Source organism: Balaenoptera physalus, assembly GCF_965194825.1.
Source record: "Balaenoptera physalus genome assembly, chromosome: 6".
In the NCBI taxonomy this organism is placed as follows: Eukaryota; Metazoa; Chordata; class Mammalia; order Artiodactyla; family Balaenopteridae; genus Balaenoptera; species Balaenoptera physalus.
Genome location: NC_138885.1, coordinates 34,196,463 through 34,220,636, shown reverse-complemented (window position 1 = coordinate 34,220,636; position 24,174 = coordinate 34,196,463). Strand labels below are relative to the sequence as shown.

The window sequence follows — 24,174 nt, the reverse complement described above, 5'->3', positions numbered from 1 at the left end:
CTCCTCGCGCACCAGGAAACAGAGAGGGAAGAAAAAGTCTCTTGCCTCTTCGGCAGCTCCAGAGTTTTTCCCAGACTCCCTCCCGGCTTGCTGTGGTGCACTAACCCCTTCAGGCTGTGTTCATGCCGCCAATCCCAGTCCTCTCCCTGGGATCTGACCTCCGAAGCCTGAGCCACAGCTCCCAGCCCCCGCCCGTCCCGTCGGGTGAGCAGACAAGCCTCTCGGGCTGGTGAGTGCTGGTCGGCAGTGATCCTCTGTGCAGGAATCTCTCCACTTTGCCCTCCGCACCCCTGTGGCTGTGCTCTCCTCCGTGGCTCCGAAGCTTCCCCCCTCTGCCACCTGCAGTCTCCGCCCGCAAAGGGGCTTCCTAGTCTGTGGAAACCTTTCCTCCTTCAGAGCTCCCTCCCACTGGTGCAGGTCCCATCCCTATTCTTTGTCTCTGTTTTTTTCTTTTGCCCTACCCAGGTACGTGGGGAGTTTCTTGCCTTTTGGGAGGTTTGAGGTCTTCCACCAGCGTTCAGTAGGTGTTCTGTAGGAGTTGTTCCACATGTAGATGTATTTCTGATGTATCTGTGGGGAGGAAGGTGATCTCCACGTCTTACTCTTCTGCCATCTTGAAGCTCCTGCCTGTCTAATTTTTAATTGGATTTTGTTTTTTGTTTGTTATTCAGTTATATCTATTCTTTATGTATTTGGATGTTAGCTCATTATCAGTTATATGATTTGCAAATATTTTGTCCCATTTGGTAGGTTGTCTTTACACTTTGTTGATGGCTTCCTTTGTTGTTCAGAAGCTTTTTAGTTTGATGTGGTCCCACTTGTTTATTTTTGCTTCTATTTCTTTTGCTTTGATGAGAGACCCAAAAAAATCATCAGCAAGACCAATGTCAAGGAGCTTACCACCTATATTTTCTTCTAGGAGTTTCATGGTTTTAGAGTTCCATGGCTACATTCAAGTCTTTTATCCATTTTGAGTTGATTTTTGTGTAAGGTGTAAGATAGGGATCCAGTTTCATCATTTTTCATGTAGCTATCTGGTTTTCCCAACCCACTTATTGAAGAGACTTTCCCCATTGTATATTCTTGGCTCCTTTGTCATAAATTGATTTGCCATATATGCATGGGTTTACTTCTGGTCCCATTGATCTATGTGTATGTTTTTATGCCAATATCATACTGTTGTGATTACTATAACTTTGTAATATAGTTTGAAATCAGGGAGCATGATGCCTCCAGCTTTGTTCTTCTTTATCAAGATTGCTTTGGTTTTTAGGGTCTTTTTTGGTTCCATACAAATTTTGAGATTGTTTGTTCTGTTTCTGTGAGAAATGCCATTGGAATTTTGATAGGAATTGCATTGAATCTGTAGATTGCTTTGAGTAGTATGGGCAATTTAGCAATACTAATTTTTCCCATCTGTGAGCACAGAATATCTTTCCACTTGCTTGTGTCTTCTTCAATTTCTTTCATTAATGTTTTATAGATTTCAGTGTACAGGTCTTTTACCTCCTTAATTCAATTTATTCCTAGGTTGGTTTTTTTTTTTTTCGATTGATTTGTGGGACATGTTTGGCCATAATTTTTTTTTAACATCTTTATTGGAGTATGATTGCTTTACAATGTTGTGTTAGTTTCTGCTGTATAACAAAGTGAATCAGCTATACATATACATATATCCCCATATCCCCTCCCTCTTGCATCTCCCTCCCACCCTCCCTATTCCACCCCTCTAGGTGGTCACAAAGCACTGAGCTGATCTCCCTGTGCTACGTGGCTGCTTCCCACTAGCTATTCCTAGGTATTTTATTCTTTTTGATGCAGTTGTAAATGGGATTGTTTTCTTAATTTGTCTTTCTGATTATTCCTTGTTAGTGTATTGAAATGCAGCTAATTTTTGTATATTGATTTTGTGTCCTGTAACTTTACTGAATTATTTTGTTAGTTCTAACAGTTATTTTGGTGGAGACTTTAGGGTTTTTTTATATATACTGTGTCGTCCGCAAATAATGGAAGTTTTACTTCTCTTTCCAATTTGGATGACTTTTATTTCTTTTTCTTGTCTAATTATTTTGGATAGAACTTCCAATATTATGTTGAATAAAACTGATGAGAGTGGGCATCCTTGTCTTGTTCCTGATCTTAAAGGAAAAGCTTTCAGCTTTTCACTGCTGATAATGAAATGATGCTAGCTGTAGCTTTTGTTATATATGGCCTTTATTATGTTAGTTATGTTCCCTCAATACCCAGTTTGTTGAGAGTTTTTGTCATAAATGGATATTGAATTTTGACAAATGCTTTTCCTCCCTCTATTGAGATGATGATATAAATTTTTATCCTTCATTTTGCTAATGTGGTGCATCACATTTATTGATTTTGTAGATGTTGAATCATTCTTGCATCTCTGGAATAAATCCCACTTGATCATACTGTGAATTTGGGTTGCTAATATTTTGTTGAGGATTTTTGTATCTATGTTAATCAGGGATATTGGATGGTAATTTTTTTTCTTTTGAATTCCTTGTCTGATTTGATATGAGGGTAATGCTGGCCTTGTAAAATGAGTTAGGAAGTGTTCCCTTCTCTTCTAATTTTTTGGAGACTTTGAGAAGGGGTGGTATTAATTCTTTGAATGCTTGGTAAAATTCACCAGTGAAGCCATCTTGTCCTGGACTTTTCTTTGTTGGGAGGTATTTGTTTACTGATTTAATCTCCTTACTAGTAATCAGTTTGTTCAAATTTTCTATTTCTTCATGAATCAGTCTTGGTGGGTTGTATACGTTTCTAGAAACTGATCCATTTCTTCTAGATGGTTGAATTTATTGACATATAATTGTTCATCGTAGTCTCTTATCCTTTATATTTCTGTGGCATGGTGATAACATCTGTTTCATTTCTGATTTTATTTATTTGGGCCCTCTTTTTTTCTTCATGAGTCTGGACAAAGGTTTGTTGATTTTGCTTATCTTTTCAAAGAACCAGCTCTTAGTTTCATTGATCTTTTCTATTTTTTTAAATCTCAATGTTATTTATTTCTGCTCTGATCTTTATTATTTTCTTTCTTCTACAAACTTTGGTCTTTGTTCTTCTGTTTCCCTGAGGTGTTATGTTAGGTTGATTATTTGAGGTTTTTCATGTTTACTGTTGTAAGCATGTTTTCCTATAAACTTCCCTCTTAGAAGTGCTTTTGTTGCATTCCCTGTTTTGATATGTTGTATTTCCATTATCATTTCTCTCAAGGTATTTTTTAAATTTCTCTTTTGATTTCTACTTTGACCCATTGGTTGTTTAGTAGTATGTTGTTTAATCTTCACAATTTGAATTTTTTCAGTTTGCTTCTTGTAATTGATCTCTAGTTTCATGCCATTGTGGTTGGAACAGATGTTTTATATGATTTCAGTCTTCTTAAATTCATTAAGACTTCTCTTGTGGCCTAATATATGATCTATCCTGGAGAATGTTCCATGTGCACTTGAAAAGAATGTGCTTTTGATGGAATGTTCTGTATACGTCAAGTCCATCTGTCTAACCTGTGATTTAAGGCCAATGTTTCCTTATTGATTTTCTGTTTGGATGACCTAGCCATTGATGTAAGTGGCACATTAAAGTTCTTTACTATTATTGTATTGCTGTCTGTTTCTCTCTTTAGGTTTGGTAAATTTTGCTTTATATATTTAGGTGCTCCTGTGCTGGGTGAATAAATATTGACAAATGTTATACAGTTGATCCTTGAACAATGCAGGGGTTAGTGGTGTTGACATCCCATGAAATCAGAAATTTGCATATAACTTTATAGTCAGCCCCTTATATAGATGTTTCCACATCTGTGAATTCAACCATGGATTGTGGAGTACTATAGTATTTTTTGAAAAAAATCAACATAAAAATGGACCTTTGCAGTTCTCTCTCTCTCTCTCCTTCTCTCTCTCTCCCCCTTTCTCTCTCCCTCCCTCCCTCCCTCCTTCCCTCTCTCCTTTTGGGATCCCTATAATGTGAATGTTAGCCTGCTTGATATTTTCTCATTTGTCTCTTAAGCTATCTTTACTTTTATTTTTAATCTTTTTTATTTTTTCTGCTCTGATTGGATGAGTTCAAATGACACGTCTTCAAGTTCACTGATTCTTCTGCTTCATCTAGTCCGTTGTTGAACCCCTTTGGTGTAATTTTAGTTCGGTAATTATATTTGTCAGCTCTGTGACTTCTATTTGACTTTCTTATATTTTCTGTCTCTTTGTTGAAGTTCTCACCATATTTATCTATTCTTCTCCTGAGTTCAGTGAGCATCCTTATGACCATTACTTTTAACTCTTTATCAGGTAAATTACTTATCTGTGTCTCATTACATTTTTTTCTTTTGTTTTGTTTTGCTTCTTTCTGAGTTTTATCTTGTTATTTTGCTTGGAACATTTCCTTTGTTTCTTCATTTTACTTGATCTTTGTGTTAGTTTCTATGTATTAGATGAAACAGTCAACTCTCCCAGCCTTGAAGAAGTGGGCTTGTGTAGGAGATTAACCTTATTGTTCAACCCTTCCCTAGCTCTTGGTTATCTTTCAAACCTTTATGATTTTCCCAGCAGCCTATTTTATTTCTAATAGCTTCCAGTAGTTGAGTATTTGCCAGGACCTGTCAGTATCCCACAGGGGAGGATCTCAGTCAGCACCTAGATTCAGGCTGATGCAAGCCAGATCCTAAGGCAGCAGCTTTTAAAATGATCAAATATATATAGTCCTGTGGGACCACAAGTGTATAACCTACTGGTCACCAGAGCCAGGCCATCTGGAGTCATCACCTGGGTGTCAGTTGCAAAAATCCATGCTCCAAGCAGGTGTATAAACTCCTTTCTGGGTGATACTGGGGAACTGTAGCAAGGCAGAAGGAGAGTGCAAACATAGCATCCATTGACCTACATTCCCTGAGAGCACCTCCATAGGCCTCTCAATGTGTGCCCAAACCTGAAGCCTGGCCCTTGGGCTGAAACTCCAGAACAAGCAAATAGGCCTCTTTCATAGAAAGGCTTGGGGTGTGTTTCAGTCTGCTATCTGTGCAGTGCCCTGGGGGTGTAGCCTGCCGAGACCTGCAGGGGTTGTTGCAGTCCCTGGGACCCAGTAATGCAAGCCACTTGACCACCAGAGCCAGGGGCTCAAGGGGTGTCCCCTGGGTGGCAGTCATACAAACTGGGATGCCAGATGTGTGTCAGAGCTCCCCTCTGAGAGACACTGGCACTCAAGAGCACTGCAGAGGGAGAGCACAAATATAATGCTGACCCTCCAAGGTCTCTGGAAAGCGTTATAGTCAGCCCTTAGATGTGTGTTTAATTAGAATTCTGCTCCTCAGGCTGAAGCTATGATGACAAACTAATAGGCCTCTTTCACAGAAAGATTGAGCTCCTGGGTCTATTGCCTTTTGCTGAGCCCTAGGAGTGGTCGCTCTTTAAGAATTATTTGTTGGTTGCTTATAGTCCTATGGGACCTGTGAGCATCAACCCTGCTGGCTGCCAGGGCCAGGTGATGTAAAGCTGTCCCCTGGTAGCAGCCACTAAAATTGGGGCACCAGACAAGGGTATAAGTTCCTTTCTAGGGAATACTGGCAAGCTGGAGTAAGGCAGAGGGAGAGTGCAAAGATTGTGTCTACTGGCCTCTGTTTTCTGATAGCCCCTATGCATGCCCCTAGATGTGTGCCAAACCAAAAGCCTGACCCTCAGACCAAAGCTCCAGGATAAGCAAATAGGCCTCTTTCTCAGAAAGATTGGGCGTGTGTTTCATTCTGTGCTCTGTGCAGTGCCCTGGGGGTGGTAAACTGCCAGGAGCTGTCTCTCCGGTTGTTGTAGTCCCACAGGACTGTCCCCCTGACCTCCAGAGCCAGGTGATCAAGGCGCATGCCCAGGGTGGCACCCACAAAACCCAGAGAACCAGAGAAGAAACCCAGAGCCCCAGACACCTGTAAAACTTCCCCTCTGAGAGATACTGGCACACTGGAGTGTGGCAGAGGGAGAGTGTGCAGATGGTAACTGCTGGCTGGAGTGAGGCAGAGGGGGCGCATAAGGATAGTGCCACTGGAAAGAAAAAAAAGAGTGGTGTTTTATGGCTGGAGAGAGGAAGAGGGAGAGGGGAGCATAAAGATGGCACCCTCCAGGGAGTGAGGGGAAAAGCCTAGGTAGGGTTTTAGAAAAGAAAAAAAAAGATGGTAAGTGAGGATGGTGCCCACCGGCCCCTGACCCCAGAGATGATCCCAGCAGACTTCTAGGTATGTGGTAATTTAGATGCCTGCCCCTCAGGCTGATGCTTTAAGAGTAGCAAATGAGCTTCTTTCATATAAAGTCTGGGCAAGATCAGGTGTTTGCCTGGGGCAAGTGAGTCCGAGTGTGTGAGCCCTTTAAAAGCCATTTCTCAGATTGCTATTACCTTGTAGGTCTCGTGGTCATGACCCCCAGTGGTTTTCAAAGCTAGATGTTTGGAGGCTCATATCTCAGGTGCAGGTCTTAAAAGTTGGGGTGCCCAATGTGGGGCTCAAACCCTTCACTCCACAGGGAGAAGTTCCTGATGGGGGTCATTACTCCAGGGGTGGGCTTTACGGCAAGATTGTGTCTCAGCTTCTCCTACCCACTTTGATGTGGGTTTTTTTGTAGTTCACTTGATGTGTAGTCATTGTTTAGCTAGGTTTTAGGTTTTTCTCAGAGGAAATTGTTCCATATATAGCTGTAGATCCAGTGTGTCTGTGAGAGGAGGTGAGTTCAGGATCTTTCTCTGTTGCCATCTTGAACCAATGACATCACTATTTTGATTTCCTATCTGTCTAACTTACTAAATTCTCTTACTTACAATTTTAAGTGTGTCTGTACGTTCCTTTGCATCATCTACTGAGACAGCTTTTTATCTGTAAATAATTTTTTTTTCTGATTTCACCATCTTTGTAACTTTTCCTCCCATCTTTTTTGGTTTGTTTCTCACTGCCTCTTTGATCAGATCTTAATCAAAATGAGCTGTCCAAAATGATTTGCCCTTTATGGAATAAATAAATTTAAGTTTATACAGCAGCCTTCTTCTGTGGATTTCTTTTCTGCTGGCTTTTCAGCTGGTGGTTTCTTGGTAGCAACAGCCTTTTTTTTCTCTCCCTCCAAACCTTTTAAACGCCAACAGTCTTCTTTTCTTTCTACACTACCACTGGCTTCTTGCCTGGAACCCCCTTCTCATCTGATTTGGCTTCTAGTGCTGCCTTATCTACCTGGACTTTGTGATACTTGGCCTGGTGAGGAATGATGTTCCAGTGCATGGTTTTTGCATATGGGTTTAGCTTCAACATGATTCTCAGGTTTTTAAGTGGATTCTTCTGTAGGAGTCTGTGATGAATCTTCTTGCATGGTTCTTGGAAGGATCTTTGCATCTCTGGGCTTTTCAAGATTCTGCTAAGGTCTGTATTGAGCATTTTATGCATGGGAAGGTTGCAGTCATTCTTGAGGGAGGCAGCTTCGCACCAAGTGCCATGCACACCACATCCTTTTGTGGAAAGCACTTTCAGTCCAAATGCAGAAACGTCCCACATGCCCACCAGGAGCAAGTTTCAACATGTTCACTTTGCTTATTTTAAGCAGAGTGATTGTAGGAATGTTTCTGATGTCCTTGATAATGCAGGGCCCCCTGTGCTGGATACAATTATAGCTTCTTCTTTTGCTTTGCCAGCTCTCATTTGCTGAGAGGCATAGACCTTTTTGATAACATTCCAGGCCCTAAGCTTCTTAAGAAGCAAGATAACCGCCTTGGTCTTCTGGTAGCCTTCAGCTTTATCTTCAGCCACCAAAGGAAGTTCAGAAACTTCCTCAATATGATGACCTTTAGACAGGACCAGCACTGGCAAGGCTGAGACAGGGCACAGCAAATGGCACATCACTTCTGTGTTGTGTTCATTCTGTGGGTGCCAGCTGTGCCAGTGTTTTTGGTTGATGCCAACATGCAGCCCACAATACGTATTTCCAAAAGCACCCTGGCCATAATCATGGGCTAAATACTCACTACCTCGTAAATAAAACTGTAGGTCACTTTGATACTTTGTGGCATCCCTTGTGTTTTCTTTCTAAGACACACACGCTTATTGGACATCTCACTCTTCAAAGCAAGGAATGGACTTACTGGGTGCAGATTATGGAGGTACCAGCAAGGTCATGCTAGCCTAAAGAAGAGTGAATTTGTTGGCAATTCCAACACAATTCTTGATGGCTATCTGGGGGACAGGTACCAGCACTAGAACAAAAACAAACAGAGATTCCTCAAAATTTGGGAACTGGACCAATGACCAGATGAAAAGCAAACTGGATGTGCACATGTTCTGGGATGGCTGCCTGAAGCCTAGAGAATTTCTGATGCATTGTCTTTATAGACAGGCATTGCTTGCTATGTGTATTGAGCTGGCGTGAAAGTATAGCAGCAACTGGGACACACTGGCTTTTGTCTCTTAATCTGTAAGCCCATGGTTTTCTAGTGGGCAGAATGGTGACAGTGTGATGATGATTTTCAGCTCATATGAAAAAGCTAATTCTTTATGGTAATATAAATCCATTAACCATGAGCTGAGCATAGCTGTGAAGAAAATTTGTCAGGTTAAGCGATTATAGCATCTTGGTGACACAATATTTGACAGAAACCACATTTCTGTTACATTAAGGCATCCAAGTTGATCTTTTAAAGCATGACTTTCTGTTATTTTTTAAACTATTATTATAACACGTCACTTTTGAGCATCTAGCAATATACCATCCTGCCCTATTGCTCTTGAATTTGATATGAGTGAATGTCTGCCTTAAAATTCTCACAGTAACACGTTCTTTGCTCCCCAGCCCCCAGGGAACAATATGTTTTAATTAACATATACATTATACAAATATCTGCTCATCTTCGTTTTCTGCATGAAAGGGATTGAAATTTATTCCACCAAAGAAGCAAAATCAACACACTCAAAGGCTAGGTACAGGTATATTAGCATTTCAGAGGCTCAAGTGTCATAACTGGTTTAACTAAACAAAGCCATAATGTACATTTCAGAAAACTGCCAGGAAGGAAAATCAATTCTGTATTTGAATTGAATTCAAGTAAATCCAGCACCATGTATCTGCACCCAGCATATCCCTACTAGGGTTTCTACAAATTATTTGCAATCAAAATCTTAAACTTGTTTGAAAAGAGACAAAACTGAAAGGTTTGTCCTTACAGAGTTATGGAAATATTTTGTGTCCTTAAGAGTGGTTAATGTTGACATGCTATTTTTCAATTTCTACCTTGGTATAATTATTAAAATTTTAAACTTTAATTATAAATGTATTCATTTTGTTTGGGAGATGGACTAAGTGAATAGATGGTATATAATGCCTAGAGTCAGATTAATCAATGGTAGTGAAGAAAGCATACCAAATATTAAGTCATGTGTACATTTATGTTTCTGAAAATTGATAGGAAATTGGTCTTTTAAAGGAAATCTAGGAAGCTAAGGAATTGGGATTACTATTTAGTACTTAAAAATTATTTTTCATCTATTCTGAATCTTAGGATGAGGCAAGATGCTGGTGTAGTGTTATAATATTTCAAAGATACAATGCAGATGAAAAGATGACAAATTTAAGATCTGTTTAAAGAATAAATTCAACAAAACACAGTTTTTCAGGTTAAAAATAAATTTATAGGATTTCTTTTTTCCTTTTACTTCAAATCTCTGTTTATTTGGCGCTCTGTGTGAAACATTGTATCTTATTCAGTTAAAATATAAAATATGATAAATTTCTTTTAGAAATACTAAAATTAGAGGCAATTATTCCACATTATGAAGACCACCAGAGCTACAGCATTGCACAGCTGCAGTTGGAATTGTTCATATAGAAAATGGCAGCCCCACTGTGCAACTACTTGTGAATGGAGCTCGCCAGTACTGAGCAATGCCCTGCAGCCTCCATGAGGGCTGTGAATGTCTCTCATCTTTTGTATCAAGTACATAAAGAGGAGGACTTGAAACTCTTCACTAGTTTTCCACTCTCTGTCTCTCCCCCACTATTGACAGCTCTTTAAATTACCTGAGTATCTTCTCCATTCCCCTGGAGATGATTAGCCTCATTGGCTTGTCCTGTTATTGTGTCCAAGGGAGATGCAATACAGAGCCCTTAAGAGAGTACCAGCTTCTTTTTCTGTTAAAGATAGAAGAATGGGAACAATAAACCAGGATTCTTCAGTGACCCTGTGTAGAGCACAGCCACACGTTCTTGCTTGACATCACAGACAAATCTGTATGAAGATCTTAGTTTGCAACGTGATTCGCAGCCATTCTTAACGTTGGTTAGGCTAGGAGATTGCAGATCATAGCCTGTCTTGGTTAAAAGATTAATACCCTCAGTACTTGCAGGCCTATTCTAGTGGATTCGTTACAACTTATTGATGGAATCATGTTTCAAAGTACTTACCTTATCTGTAAAATGAGGATAATTCTTTCTTGCCTAATGTAGACTCTACAGTGTATTAATATATTAACTCTTGAATGGTCTCAGATCTCCTCTTGTTGGTCTTAAATTTGGGTCCCCCGAGGAAATGCGTACACACCTATGTATATGTGTGTACATATATGTATATACATACATGTGTATCTATGTATACACATCTCTATATGTATTCTCAGACAATTTTAGTTATGAACAAACTTTCATAAGTTGTTTTTTGTGGCAATGGCTTTGGATCCTTTCAATTTATGATGTAATAATTAGTGATTGAAGATTCTGTACATTTTTACCTCTTTTTTTTCAATATCTCTGCCACTTTTTTTTTTTAAATGCTTTATTTTTTTAAAGTTTTTAATTAATTATTTATTTATTTATGACTGTGTTGGGTCTTCGTTTCTGTGCGAGCGCTTTCTCTAGTTGCGGCAAGCGGGGGCCACTCTTCATCACGGTGTGCGGGCCTCTCACTATCGCAGCCTCTCTTGTTGCAGAGCACAGGCTCCAGACGCGCAGGCTCAGTAGTTGTGGCTCACAGACCTAGTTGCTCTGTGGCATGTGGGATCTTCCCAGACCAGGGCTCGAACCCGTGTCCCCTGCATTGGCAGGCAGATTCTCAACCACTGCGCCACCAGGGAAGCCCTCTCCGCCACTTTTTGCTATCGCCTACCTGTGTTCCAATTGCATGTTTCGTGGTAACTTTTTTTGTTATATATAAGTATGATGATGTTAGCTAGGTATTAATCAGAGATGTTTGGGTAAAGGGTCTGATAATTGAAAACTTGGGGGAAAGTGCATATTACTCCATTTTAAGGACACCCTCTATAAAAATAATGTCTGTACTGAACATATTTACTAGAGGTGAGTGATCACACACAAAAAGTCCTTTGACTGTTCCCATTGTGCTTTTAAATATGCAGCAAATCAGTAGTGTTTGATAGAAAGATACTTGGGAGATTTGAGAAATAAATTGAAGCTGTATTTTTAGTATCCAAAACAACAACAAAAAAATGAGGTCAAGTGGTTATTTATCCCTGAAATGAAAAACAAGCCCATGGAAAATAAACATGGATATCTAAAACCCTAATGTATTCATGGCCCTTCAGAAACACAATTCTGATTGGCTGTGTATCAAAATCTCTTTGGATTACATTCTCCAGATTTTAAATTTATAAGGAAAACACTGCAAAACACAGCATCTGTCAGATATAATGTGAACTACTAGCTTAAGGCAGTCAATATTTCTACATTAGTTTGCACTCCATTTCTTCCGATGATGTCATATCTTTAAGAAGCTGGGTTTTCATTGATTGTTCTGGCAAAAAATAAATACTGAACAAAAATCAACTGAACAAAAATCAACCTGGAATGGGAAAGGAGGGTGGCAGCATCCAATCTGATGCCTTGATCTGATAAGAAGTTCCAAGAGTTGGGGACTTCCCTGGTGGTGCAGTGGTTAAGAATCTGCCTGCCAGTGCAAGGGACATGGGTTTGATCCCCGGTCTGGGAAGATCCCACATGCTGTGGAGCAACTAAGCCTGTGCACCACAACTACTGAGCCTGTGCTTTAGAGCCTGCGAGCCACAACTACTGAGTCCACATGCCACAACTGAAGACCGTGTGCCTAGAGCCCGTACTCCGCAACAAAGAGAAGCCACTGCAATGAGAAGCCCGCGCACCGCAACAAAGAGTAGCCCCCACTCACCACAACTAGAGAAGAGCTCGCGTGCAGCAATGAAGACCCAATGAAGCCAAAAATAAATAAATGAATAAATTTATTAAAAAAATAAAAGTTCCAGGAGCACAAATCCATTTAGTGTGTAATTGTGGCTATTTAAAAATGAAACATATTATTTTTTTCTTTTAATTTATATGTATTGTTTATTCAAAAGTTACTAAGTTGTTAAGACATAAATTATTAAGTTGTCTGAACCTAACTACTTCATAAACAGAATGATTAGGTGTTGCTTTTGGCCTATCAAACGTCATGGAAATATTACTGAGACCCTAAGTGTCCTGTAAACCAAGGGAATCTGGGAACCTCTGAGTTACACAATTTTGTTGTTTGACACTTGAAAACTTTGGATCTGTTGTTTTGCTTTGAAAATAATCAACAAATGCCAAGTGATACTCTAGGAAGTTTTTTTTGGGGGGTGTGCGTATGATTTCTAGACTATGGCTAAATATTCCCCAGATCACCAGTCTCTAACTTCCAATGAATTGAAGTGGCGTTTTCTTATTTAGGTAGTTTAGTAGCCTGTTCTACTTTCCACAGCTCTCACTTCTGGTGTGAGACCGGTGAGGCTGCTCCACTGTAGACACAGAAGTTCTTTACTAGGGGGACTCCTAGTGATTTGGTTCTGAGAAGCCCAGCCATAAGGAGGTGTAAATGGAAAACCATTTCACACTGCTTGATGAAGGAATTGTTACATCCAGGTTTGGGATTCATTCTTGGACCAACCTGAGAAAGTGAAAATTATTCTCACCTTGGTCCTCATTCCAAAGGATGTGAAAATTATCTTAAATCTCCAGGGCAGCAATAGGGAGCCAATTAGCAGTCACCTTTCCTCTACCTCATCAAAAAGTCTTCACTCTTCAGTGTTTAGCTCAAATTCCATTTTCTTCCTGAGCCTCACCTTAATCCTCCAAATGAAGTTAGTCCAAGGCTTCCTTGGGTACTCATTTGTATCAGTGTTCCTTATTGTTTATATGTGCTTCCCCTAGTTTGTAAATTCATGAAAAATAGAAATATACTTAGGAAATCTTTGTCCAGTCATCCTAATGAGCTTCATAATCTCAGCAGTAGCCACAGACTCAATGACTTATTTTGTCTTTTGGAAAACAAGCGTCATTAACAAATTATTATTGTTGTCCATTGCAAGACTTCTTAACCTTCTGACACTCATATAAAATGATAATAATTCTATAACATATCAGGATAAATGGATAAGGGCATGACCGACTGAGGGGGAAGGCTCTGGTCACCCCCACTGTTGTGAGGCATTGATATCTCAGCGCACCTGTAACCGATGGGTGGCACACCAGTGCACTCTGATATATTGATTGGTAAGCTGGGTTTTATTGTACTTTGGTTACAATAACATCTTTGTGTATTCTCAGAAGACAACTTATAAACATTATAACAAATGTAATGTGTAAAACTTACGAAACTCCCATAAAATCTCTCTGTTCCAAAATCATTGAGCTTGCTATTTAACATTGTTATTGAAGAACTGTGCAGAGCTTGCCAGTAAACCCATCTCTCCTGGGGGCTTCTGCCCACAGAGGGTTGTTCTGGGGTAGAGTCACTGAACGCTAGTCTTTTGAGATTCCATTACTGTAATCATTTCTCATTCATGGAGTATTTGCTGGACTAAGATCTGGAGTATAGGTCAGGGAAGTAACACAGATGAATAGACCTGAGTCAATGCAGGGTAAGGAATGTAAAAAGTCATAAGACCATAGGAGTCTGGATCCATCATGTAACTCCACTGTTTAAAACCTTACAGTGACTGTCCCAAAATTTAGAATATAATCCAAATTCTTCACGATGATTTCCATGGTTGTATTCTGTACACTGCTTATTTCTCTAGCCTTTCAATCATTCTACAAATAGTCATTGAGTACCTACCATATTCCAATCACGTGGGATATGTATGTAAACAAAATTAAGATCTTTGCTCTCATGGTGTTAACATCTGAATGTAAAGAAAAAATAGACAATAAGCCATAAAATAAACATGTGAATAGAATTTTAGAGGTGATACGGCTATGGGAAAAATAGCTGGGGAAGTTATCGGGGATTGAGAGTACCAACAGGAATGGGGTCAGCAATTTTTTGTGTGTGTAAAGGGCCAGATAATATTTTAGACCTTGCAGATTGTAGGGTCTCTGCTTATAACACAAAGACAGCTACAGATAATATGTCAATGAATGGGCATGGCTATGCTCCAATAAAGCTTTACAAAAACAAGCAGTTGGCTTGATTAAACTGATGGGCTGTAATTTGAAGACTCCTAGATTACAGTATTAAATCATCACTCAGGAATGCATCATTGAGAAGGTAGGATTTGGGCAAAGTTACTTTCTGTCCCATTGTCCTATATAATTTTAATCACAGCATTTATCATCACGTTAACATGTTTTACTAGGATGTTTGTTGGCAAGCTTTGTTTCTGTCTCTCCTAATGAGTATGTAAGTGCCGTGAGAGCAGTGAGCTGATTTCCTTTTTGCTCAGCACCTAGAAGAGTGATGGCACATAGTAGATAGTCAACAAATATTTGTTAAGTGAATGAGTGCAGAGTGAATGTCATTCTAAAGAGAGCAGCCTATATTTAGTTCCAGCAAATTATAATCATGATAGATTGAGGTGTTTGTTACTAGATCTTCTGAGTTTGCAAGAGATGCTAGAGATCCAAATTTATATGTAAAATCTCTCAATTTCAAATGACTGTAACTAATAGAAAATATAAAAACATTTGCATGTCAAACTAAATATTTATGCAATCCAGTTATCCAGGACTTCTTCTATATTCATTTATGGGGTGAATCAGTTGGTGTTTTTACTTGAGTATCTTTTCTACACTGTGTGGTATGAAAGGTGATTTAAGTGACTTGTTTAGGTCAATGGGTAGTTAGTAGCAGTATAAATTGCACTCACTTCTTACGACTTCCTACCAAATCTATTCTCTGCCGGTAAGAACTGCACATGTTAAAATCCGATAGCTTTTGGGTTGTTGTGTATTCCTTGTCATTTGTCTCTAGGTATTTTTTAATTTCCTCTTTGATTTCTTCAGTGATCCATTGGTTGTTTAGTAACATATTGTTTAATCTCCACATTTGTGTTTTTACAGTTTTATTTTTTCCTGTAATTTATTTCTAATCTCACAGCATTGTGGTCGGAAAAGATGCTTGATATAATTTCAGTTTTCTTAAATTCACTGAGGCTTGATTTGTGGCCCAATATATGATCTATCCTGGAGAATATTCCATGTGCACTTGAGAAGAAAGTGTATGCTGCTGCTTTCAGATGGAATTCCCTGTAAATATCAGTTAAGTCCACTTGGTCTAATGTGTCATTTAAGGCCTGTGTTTCCTTATTGATTTTCTGTCTGGATGATCTGTCCATTGGTGTAAGTGGGGTGTTAAAATCCCCCACCAGTATTGTGTTACTGTCATTTTCCCCTTTTATAGCTGTTAGTATTTGGCTTATATGTTGAGGTGCTCCTATGTGGGGTGCATATATATTTACAATTGTTATATCTTCTTGGATTGATCCCTAGATCATTATGAAGTGTCCTTCCTTGTCTCTTGTAACAGTCTCTATTTTAAAGTCTTTTTTTGTCTGATATGAGTATTGCTACTCCAGCTTTCTTTTGATTTCCATTTGCATGGAATATCTTTTTCCATCCCCTCACTTTCAGTCTGTATGTGTCCCTAGGTCTGAAGTGGGTCTTTTGTAGGCAGCATATATACGGGTCTTGTTTTTGTATCCATTCAGCCAGTCTATGTCTTTTGGTTGGAGCATTTTAATCCATTTACATTTAAGGTAATTATTGATATGTATGTTCCTACTGACATTTTCTTAACAGTTTTGGGTTCGTTTTTGTAGGTCTTTTATCTTCCCTTCCTCTCTTGTTATCTTCTCCTGTGATTTGCTGACTATCTTTGGTGTTGTGTTTGGGTTGCTTTTTCTTTTTTGTGTGTGTATCTCTTGTAGTTTTTTGGTTTGCTATTCCCTTGAGATTTTGATATAGCAGTCTATATATGTACAAGGTTGTTTTAAGCTGCTAGTCACTTTCCCACCTAGAGAAGTTCCTTTAGCATTTGTTGCAAACCTGGCTTAGTGGTGCTGAATTCTCTTAGCTTTTGCTTGTCTGTAAAGCTTTTAATTTCTTGGTTGAATCTGAATGAGAGCCTTGCTGGGTAGAGTATTCTTGTTTGTAGGTTTTTCCCTTTCATCATTTTAAATATATCATGCCACTCCCTTCTGACCTGCAGAGTTTCTGCTGAAAAATCAACTGACAACCTTATGGTGATTCCCTTGTACATTATTTGTTGCTTTTAATATTTTTTCTTTGTCTTTAATTTTTTTCAGTTAGATTAATATGTATCTTGGCATGTTCCTCCTTGGGTTCATCCTGTATGGGACTCTGTGCTTCCTGGATTTGAGCGAGTGTTTCCTTTCCCATGTTAGGGAAGTTTTCGGCTCTAATATCTTCAAATATTTTCTCAGGCCCTTTCTCTTTCTCTTCTCCTTCTGGGACCCCTATAATGTGGATGTTGGTGCACTTAATATTGTCTCAGAGGTCTCTGAGATTGTCCTCATTTCTTTTTCATTCTTTTTTCTTTATTCTGTTCTGTGGCAGTGATTTGCACCACTCCATCTTCCAGCTCACTTATTCATTCTTCTGCTTCAGTTATTCTGCTATTGATTCCTTCTAGTGTATTTTTCATTTCAGTTATTGTATTGTTCATCTCTGTTTGTTCTTTAAATCTTCTAGCTCCTTGTTAAACATTTCTTGTATCTTTTCGATCTACGCCTCCATTCTTTTTCTGAGATTTTGGATTGTCTTTACTATCATTACTGTGAATTCTTTTTCAGGTAGATTGCCTATCTCCTCTTCATTTAGTTGTTCTTGTGGTTTTTTATCTTGTTCCTTCATTTGCAGCATATTTCTCTGTCATCTCATTTTGTCTAACTTTCTGTGTTTGTGTTCTCCTTTCCACAGGCTGCAGGATTGTAGTTCTTCTTGCTTCTGGTGTCTGCCCCCTGGTGGGTGAGGTTGGTCCAGGGGCTTGTGCAGGCTTCCTAGTGGGAGGGACTGGCCCCTGCCCTCTCGTGGGTGGAGCTGTGTCTTGCCCCTCTGATGGGTGGGGCTGTGTCAAGGGGTGTTTTTTGAGGTAGCTGTGAGCTCAGTATGACTTTAGGCAGTCTGTCTGCTGATAGGTGGGACTGTGTTCCTGTCTTGCTGGCCTGGGTGTTCCAGCTCTGGAACCTGTAGGCTGTTGGGTGTGGCCTGGTCTTGGTCCAAAATGGGGACCTCCAGGAGAGTTCACGCTCATCAGTATTCTCTGGGGCCTCTACCACCAGTGTCCTTGCCCCCACAGTGAGTTATGGCCAAATCCTGCCTCCCCAGCAGACCCTCCCAGACTTCTAGTCAGGTCTAGCCCCGGTTCATATGGACGTCTTGCTTTGTGCTGGGTCCCAGTGCATGTGAGGTCTTGTGTGCACACTCTAAGGGTGGAGTCTCTGTTTCTCCATGAGTGTGGAGCTCCTGCACTCAGGCCCCACTGGCCTTCAAAGCCAAATGCTCTGGGGGTTCTTCCTCCTGATGCCTGACCCTCAGACTGTCTTGGAGGGCTATTTTAATGTGGAAACATCCCTGTATAGTCTCTGTGTGTTTAATATTTTTTGATGCAAGGGCTGTTTTTAGAATGGATGTCTGCTACCTCTTTCCTCAGTGTATGCTGGCCATTATCCCCTTGATAAGAGGTGTGACAGTTGTTGTGGTGACCTAAGCCTGCAGTGGATATTAAGCGGGGCCTCCCCTTTGCTTGGTGGCTGTTACTGCTCTGTCAGGGGCAGGGTCTACTCCCTAGTTGGTGGAGTAGAAGCCCCCAGATCTGTTTCTGAGCTGTGTTTCTGATCTGTGGTGTGAGCTAGATGGGATTGGAGCACTCCCACTGGGAGAGAAGCTACTGAGTTTTCCTCCTCTGGAGGTGTTCACCTGTGAGTGTAGTCTGTTGTGTCACTTTTCACTCATTGTGCTGGCTCACAAATTACACTGTTGTTGGAACTGCTCTCAGCCCCACCTTAATCATGGGTATGAATTGATGAATTGGCCCTGGTGTCTCTCAGGCATTGTTTTCACCAGGCCACCAGCAGAGATCCACCAAAGTCAGGTCCCAGAACTGCAGGAATTGTGTACGTGGACATGCTGTGGGAGCTATGGAGGCAACTCAGATTCTGGCCTGGTCCAATCCCTGCATGTACGTGCCCATAAAGCCCACAGCTGCTAAAGCTAGACCCATCTCATCTGCGGGAGCGCCTCGTCCATTCAGATGCTCCACAAGCACTGAGTTTACAAAGCAGCATCAGGGGTGTATATTCGTGGTTTCTGCAGCCATGAGGAGAGATTTCAGCTCTTCTTCCTTCATTACATGGCCCCTGGGTTTCAGCTGTGGTTTCAGCCCCACCTCTGCCTGTGTTCCTCCCATGAGCATCTGCTTCTCTAGAGTAGCTGCTTCCCTAGAGCATCTGCTTCTCTAGGCTGCCCTAGAGCACACACACCTGCCCAGGCAGGCGGTGACGGGTTGGGGTGGAGGTGATGATGGGCGAGGTGCATGAGACCACTGGGCCTGGTGGGTCCAGAGGAGGCATTGGTGGGCAGGGCAGGTGAACCTGCTCAGGCATATGTCCCTCCTAGTGCCCAAGGGGGCAGGAGCTGGTGCGTGGGGAAGGAGACTGCAATGGCAGCCCCGCCTCTTATGCACCACTCAACAATGACACCCTGCTTCTATGGTGGCCTGGGCTTCTTCCACTAACATTCCCAGTTGTGGAGCTCCTTACTCCCATCCCTTCACTATGTCTCTAAACAGCCAACAGCTGTCCCCGTCCTGGGTCCGCTCTCCAAACCCCATGTTCCAGCACCCAGCCCCCCCCTCTGCACCAGCAGACACATGACTCAGGCTGGGGCATGCAGGGTTGCAGCATGTACCATCTGTGTAGGTCTTACTCTGTCCTGCCTGCCACAGACCAGATGCTGCACTCTCCTTCAAACCCCCAAAGCTTCCTCTCTGTCCCAGTTGATCTCCCCGCCACTGAGGGGGCTTCCCTGAGAGGGGGAACCTCTCCTCTCCTTCAGCTCCCCACACCAGGGGTGCAGGTCCTGTCCCATTTCCTTTTTTCTTCTTTTCTTCCTTTCATCCTAGCAGGTTGTGTGGGGATTTTTCATGTCCTTTTAGGTGTCCAAGGTCCTCTGCTAGTGTTCAGCAGGTGCTCTGTGAGAATTGTTCAATTTATAGATGTATTCTTGATGTAACTGTGGGGAGAGGTGAACTCCACGTCCTCCTATTCCACCATCTTGACTCTGCCCCCTAAAATCACATTATTAACCTTATACTTAGTAAATGGTAACAGAACTATTACTACATACTGGTAATTTTAGTTTTTCCTACATTTTTCTTTTTTTTTTTAATTGAGATAAAATTCACAGATAACATTAGTTAACTTCAGGTATACAACATAATGATTCAATATATGTATATATTGTGAAGTGATCACTGCAATAAGTATAGTTATTATCCACTACCATATATACTTACAAGTTATTTTCTTGTGATGAGAACTTCTTTTTTATACAGCAGGTTCTTATTAGTCATCAATTTTATACACATCAGTGTATACATGTCAATCCCAATCGACCAATTCATCACACCACCCCCCCAGCCCCCCACGGCTTTCCCCCCTTGGTGTCCATACGTTTATTCTCTACATCTGTGTCTCTATTTCTGCCCTGCAAACCGGTTCATCTGTACCATTTTTCTAGGTTCCACATATATGCATTAATATATGATATTTGTTTCCCTCTTTCTGACTTACTTCACTCTGTATGACAGCCTCTAGATCCATCCATGTCTCAACAAATGACCCAATTTCGTTCCTTTTTATGGCTGAGTAATATTCCATTGTATACATGTACCACATCTTCTTTATCCATTCATCTGTCAGTGGGCATTTAGGTTGCTTCCATGACCTGACTATTGTAAACAATGCTGCAATGAACATTGGGGTACATGTGTCTTTTTGAATTGTAGTTTTCTCTGGGTATATGCCCAGGAGTGGGATTGCTGGATCATATGGTAATTCTACTTTTAGTTTTTTAAGGAACCTCCATACTGTTCTGCATAGTGGCTATATCAATTTAAATTCCCACCAACAGTGCAAGAGGGTTCCCTTTTCTCCACACCCTCTCCAGCATTTGTTGTTTGTAGATTTTTCTGATGAAGCCCATTCTAACTGGTGTGAGGTGATACCTCATTGTAGTTTTGATTTGCATTTCTCTAATAATTAGTGATGTTGAGCAGCTTTTCATGTGCTTCTTGGCATCTGTATGTCTTCTTTGGAGAAATGTCTATTTAGGTCTTCTGCCCATTTTTGGATTGGGTTGTTTGTTCTTTTGATATTGAGCTGCATGAGCTGTTTATATATTTTGGAGATTAATCCTTTGTCTTTTGATACAGTTGCAAATATTTTCTCCCATTCTGAGGGTTGACTTTTCGTCTTGTTTATGGTTTCCTTTGCTGTGCAAAAGCTTTGAAGTTTCATTAGGTCCCATTTGTTTATTTTTCTTTTTATTTCCATTACTCTAGGAGGTGGATCAAAAAAAATCTTGCTGTGATTTATGTCAGAGTGTTCTTCCTATGTTTTCCTCTAAGAGTTTTATAGTGTCCAGTCTTACATTTAGGCCTCGAATCCATTTTGAGTTTATTTTTGTGTATTGTGTTAGGGAGTGTTCTAATTTCATTCTTTTACATGCAGCTGTCCAGTTTTCCCAGCACCACTTATTGAAGAGACTGTCTTTTCTCCATTGTATATCCATGCCTCCTTTGTCATAGATTAGTTGACCACAGGTGTGTGGGTTTACCTCTGAACTTTCTATCTTGTTCCATTGATCTATGTTTCTGTTTTTGTACCAGTACCATATTGTCTTGATTACTGTAGCTTTGTAGTATAGTCTGAAGTCAGGAAGTCTGATTCCTCCAGCTCTGTTTTTTTTTCCCTCAAGACTGCTTTGGCTATTCGGGGTCTTTTGCGTCTCCATACAAATTTTAAGATTTTTTTTTCTAGTTCCATAAAAAATGCCATTGGTAATTTGATAGGGATTGCATTGAATCTGTAGATTGCTTTGGGTAGTAGAGTCATTTTCACAATGTTGATTCTTCCAATCCAAGAACATGGTATATCTCTCCATCTGTTGGTATCATCTTTAACTTCTTTCATCAGTGTCTTATAGTTTTCTGTATACAGGTCTTTTGTATCCCTAGGTAGGTTTAATCCTAGGTATTTTACTCTTTTTATTGCAATGGTAAATGGGAGTGTTTCCTTAATTTCTCTTTCAGATTTGTCATCATTAGTGTATAGGAATGCAAGAGATTTCTGTGCATTAATTTTGTATCCTGCAACTTTACCAAATTCATTGATTAGCTCTAGTAGTTTTCTGGTGACATCTTTAGGATTCTCTATGTATAGTATCATGTCTTCTGCAAACAGTGACAGTTTTACTTCTTCTTTTCCAATTTGTATTCCTTTTATTTCTTTTTCTTCTCTAATTGCCGAGGCTAGGACTTCCAAAATTATGTTGAATAATAGTGGTGAGAGTGGACATCCTTGTCTCATTCCTGATCTTAGATGAAATGCTTCCAGTTTTTCACCATTGAGAATGATGTTTTCTGTGGGTTTGTCGTATATGGCCTTTATTATGTTGAGGTAGGTTCCCTCTGTGCCCACTTTCTGGAGAGTTTTTATCATAAATGGTGCTGAATTTTGTCAAATGCCTTTTCTGCGTCTGTTGAGATGATCATATGGTTTTTCTCCTTCAATTTGTTAATATGGTGTATCACATTGATTGATTTGCATATATTGAAGAATCCTTGAATCCCTGGGATAAATCCCACTTGATCATGGTGTATGATCCTTTTAATGTGTTGGATTCTCTCTGCTAGTATTTTGTTGAGGATTTTTGCATCTATATTCATCAGGGATATTGGTCTGTAATTTTCTTTTTTTGTAGTATCTTTGTCTGGTTTTGGTATCAGGGTGATGGTGGCCTCATAGAATGAGTTTGGGAGTGTTCCATCCTCTGCAATTTTTTGGAAGAGTTTGAGAAGGATGGGTGTTAGCTCTTCTCTAAATGTTTGATAGAATTCACCTGTGAAGCCATCTGGTCCTGGACTTTTGTTTGTTGGAAGGTTTTTAATCACAGTTTCAATTTCATTACTTGTGATTGGTGTGTTCATATTTTCTATTTCTTCCCGATTCAGTCTTGGAAGGTTATACCTTTCTAAGAATTTGTCCATTTCTTCCAGGTTGTCCATTTTATTGGCATCGTGTTGCTTATAGTAGTCTCTTACGATGCTTTGTATTTTGGCGGTGTCTGTTGTAACTTCTCCTTTTTCATTTCTAATTTTATTGATTTGAGTTCTCTCCCTCTTTTTCCTGTTGAGTCTGGCTAATGTTTTATCAATTTTGTTAATCTTGTCAAAGAACCAGCTTTTAGTTTTATTGATCTTTGCTATTGTGTTCTTTGTTTCTATTTCATTTTTTTCTGCTCTGATCTTTATGATTTCTTTCCTTCTGCTAACTTTGGGTTTTGTTTGTTCTTCTTTCTCTAGTTCCTTTAGGTGTAAGGTTAGATTATTTATTTGAGATTTTTCTTGTTTCTTGAGGTAGGCTTGTATAGGTATAAACTTCCCTCTTGGAACTGCTTTTGCTGCATCCCATAGGTTTTGGATCATCGTGTTTTCATTGTCATTTGTCTCTAGGTATTTTTTGACTTCCTCTTTGATTTCTTCAGTGATCTCTTGGTTATTTAGTAACATATTGTTTAGCCTCCATGTGTTTGTGTTTTTTACGTGTTTTCCCCTGTAATTCATTTCTAATCTCATAGCGTTGTGGTCAGAAAAGATGCTTGATACGATTTCAGTTTTCTTAAATTTACTGAGGCTTGATTTGTGACTCAAGATGTGTTCTATCCTGGAGAATGTTCCATGCACACTGGAGAAGAAAGTGTAATCTGCTGTTTTTGGATGGAATGTCCTGTAAATATCAATTAAATCTAACTGGTCTATTGTATCATTTAAAGCTTCTGTTTCCTTATTTATTTTCATTTTGGATGATCTGTCCATTGGTGTAAGTGAGGTGTTAAAATCCCCCACTATTATTGTGTTAATGTCGATTTCCTCTTTTACAGCTGTTAGCAGTTGCCTTATGTATTGAAGTGCTCCTATGTTGGGTACATATATATTTATAATTGTTATATCTTCTTCTTGGATTGATCCCTTGTTCATTATGTAGTGTCCTTCCTTGTCTCTTGCAACATTCTTTATAGTCTATTTTATCTGATATGAGTATTGCTACTCCAGCTTTCTTTTGATTTCCATTTGCATGGAATATCTTTTTCCATCCCCTCACGTTCAGTCTGTATGTGTCGCTAGGTCTGAAGTGGGTCTCTTGTAGACAGCATATATATGGGTCTTGTTTTTGTATCCATTCAGCAAGCCTGTGTCTTTTGGTTGGAGCATTTAATCCATTCACCTTTAAGGTAATTATCGATATGTATGTTCCTATGAGCATTTTCTTAATTGTTTTGGGTTTGTTTTTGTAGGTCCCTTTCTTCTCTTGTGTTTCCCACTTAGAGAAGTTCCTTTAGCATTTGTTGTAGATCTGGTTTGGTGGTGCTGAATTCTTTTAGCTTTTGCTTGTCTATAAAGCTTTTGATTTCTCCATCGAATCTGAATGAGATCCTTGCCGGGTAGAGTTATCTTGGTTGTAGGTTCTTCCATTTCATCACTTTAAGTATATCATGCCACTCCTTTCTGGCTTGTAGAGTTTCTGCTGAGAAATCAGCTGTTAACCTTATGGGAGTTCCCTTGTATATTATTTGTCATTTTTCCCTTGCTGGTTTCAATAATTCTTCTTTGTCTTAATTT

At 39.9% G+C, this 24,174-nt stretch overlaps 1 pseudogene across 1 annotated transcript; it reads right to left on the bottom strand.

Moving 5' to 3' along the window:
* Positions 1-450: 450 nt before the first annotated feature.
* On the bottom strand, positions 451-13,965 carry LOC309662381 (large ribosomal subunit protein uL4 pseudogene; annotated as a pseudogene). Its single transcript has one exon. The product of its transcript is annotated as a large ribosomal subunit protein uL4 pseudogene (transcript).
* Positions 13,966-24,174: the final 10,209 nt, after the last annotated feature.